This window comes from Pseudophryne corroboree, chromosome 3, assembly GCF_028390025.1.
Source record: "Pseudophryne corroboree isolate aPseCor3 chromosome 3, aPseCor3.hap2, whole genome shotgun sequence".
NCBI lineage: Eukaryota > Metazoa > Chordata > Amphibia > Anura > Myobatrachidae > Pseudophryne > Pseudophryne corroboree.
The window spans coordinates 513,696,432-513,699,068 of NC_086446.1; the positions used below are offsets into that span (position 1 = coordinate 513,696,432).

General features: G+C 43.8%; 1 long non-coding RNA gene across 1 annotated transcript; it reads right to left on the bottom strand.

The window, feature by feature from the left end:
- Positions 1–314: 314 nt before the first annotated feature.
- Positions 315–1,927, bottom strand: LOC135057957 (uncharacterized). Its single transcript, XR_010244491.1, has 3 exons — positions 1,655–1,927; positions 1,324–1,345; positions 315–346 (listed from the first exon to the last, which is right to left on the bottom strand). It is a non-coding gene; the product is annotated as an uncharacterized LOC135057957 (long non-coding RNA).
- Positions 1,928–2,637: the final 710 nt, after the last annotated feature.

Below are 2,637 nucleotides of genomic sequence, written 5' to 3' on the forward strand. Positions count from 1 at the left end.
GGAGAGAAAGTTAAGCCAATAGAGGGTGAGGGGGGCTGAGAAGGTGAGTTTGAAGTTGAAGGAGAAGGGGTATGGGAAGGAGGAGAAGGGGTCACAGAAAGAGATAGAGAGGTGGTGTGAGAAGGGGAGTGGAAAGTGGAGTGGGCCTGGGAAGCTGAGGGGGACTGGGAAGCTGAGGGGGACTGGGAAGCTGAGGGGGACTGGGTAGCTGAGGGGGACTGGGAAGCTGAGGGGGACTGGGTAGCTGAGGGGGACTGGGAAGCTGAGGAGGACTGCGAAGGGGAGGGGGAGTGAGAAGGGGAGGGGGACTGGGAAGGGGGCTGAGAGGTCTGCCGTTGTTCTCGTCCTATAATGATATTTTTGGCAAAATTTATTTTGCATGTTAAATTACATACTAAACAATTTGAAAAATCACTGTTCTGTTCCATGTAAAAGACTGTGGTTTGTTTTTCTTAAAAATACACATTTTAAAAACCTCATCATGTTGCCCACAGCAAACAAAATGAGTCAAAACTTTTACTTTGAAGCTCATTCCTTAATCTATTCCATTGAGTCATATTGATTGGTCTAGGCAACATCACCAGATAACTATTCAAGGCACCTTATTATATAGACAGCACTGATCAAGTATTTGGGTACAGTTTCCTGCCTGGTTATTAATTCTGGAAAACATGCACTTGTTTGGTGACACTTTGCTACAGTCAGTACTGTTTGCCCTAACCACACACACTGTCCTATGTTATAAAAATGGACAATCAGCGTTGCAATTAGCCTACCACTTAGTGTAAATTTCTTAAATTTTTGCTAATAATCTTATGTAATGTAACTTACTGCGTGCATGCATAGCCCGTATTTGCTGGCGGATCTCCGCCAACAGCTCTGGCGTCCTCCTGCGGAGATCACTCCATCTCCTCTCTAGTTGGATGATTGTCCGCCTGCTGCGGCGGACCTCCGCGTAGGCCTCGCGCTTAACCCGATTTGGGATGAAGCGCCCAACGCGGCCTACGCGGCGGTCCATCACCGCAACCAGGACGCGGAGCTCCCGCCTGGTGAAAGGTGCAGCACGCATCATGGCAATGGCGTTTTCCTTATTTGGGCATATATTTATAGTGTCTGTTAGCATGTGATTGGTCAAAAATCTATGTTGTCATTTCTAATAACTTTATTGATCTTTGCAATGCTGTGAAGAGCAGAGTGTTATTTCGCACGAGCGGAAATACGCATTCGCATTAGCAAAATTTTTACCAAAAAAAAAAAACAAACAAACACAGACACAGAGACACACAGTTTTGAAAAAATTCCAACAAATATCTGTGTACTCACCACAGTTTGTGTGATCATTCAGCTGGACAGTCACAAAGTGGGCAACATTCAATTTAATTTGTTTGTGTGTTTGTTTAAATAATCAGGATTTTAGGATATAAAACAAATAAGGACACTATTTAGCATCATCACATTTTTTAAATTTCAAATCTAAAATTGAAAGCTTAACGTGTTAACGGATTTTTAGTATAAAAAATATTACACATTCCAACACACCAAAAGCATTACACAATGACCTTACAATATCAAACAAAATGTCAACATTACAAATAATACATAAGCATACTGTGATTTTAATTTGGATAAAAAAGATAATATAAAAACACTATACCTGAAATATTCAGCAACAATGCTTGCCCTGACTTGGCTCCCCCTCCGTGTAACACTCCCCCCACCGAAGTGTTGAACAACCCCTGGCTCCTCATCAGGCAATTCCTCTGTCTGAGGAAGCTCTACGCTACTCCTTACCGCGATATTGTGTAGTATTGCGCACAGAACCACTAGTTTACTTGCCATCTACGGCGAATACATGATGTCGCCACCAGTGCGGTGGAGCACACGAAACCGCCCTTTAAGGACCCCAATTGTGCGCTCCACCAGCTGCCTTGTGGCAGTAAGCGCGGAGTTAAATGCCGTCTGTGGTCCTGGCCTGGGATTACGGTAAGGAGTCATGAGCCAGGGGGTGCAAGGATATCCACGGTCTCCTGTTTGAGGAAAAACCAAAATTAGAAATAGTAAATTTTGAAAAATATAAAAATTTTTGAAAGAAATATGTGCAACAACTCACCCAATAACCACATGTCTGCTCGTTGACTTGATCTTAATCTGTGCCATATCCCTGATTGTCTAATGACATACGCATCATGGGAACTTCCAGTAAACTTTGCGTTCAGGGAAAGGATCTGGAGGGATGGCCCACAAACAACCATTACATTCAGAGAATGAAACAGTTTCCTGTTTCTATAAATTTCTTCATTATGTTTTGGTGGCTGAATAGCTACATGTGTGCCATCCACAACCCCAATAACATGTGGGAAGCGACTACCACCTTCCGCAAATTGCCGCTTCACCACATCTAGGGCACCAACATCCAAAGGCATAGCAATAAATTGCTTCACACGCTTGAGGAAAGCCTGGCAGACACGCCGCAGGACTTTACTGAACTGGCCCTGCGACATGCCAACCAGGTCTCCAACCACATGCTGGTAAGACCCTGTTGCCAAAAAATGTAACACAGCAAGGAATTGTGTCAATGGTGGTATTGCTGTAGGATACCGAATTTCAGACTCCAGATCACTCTCTATTATGGAGAGA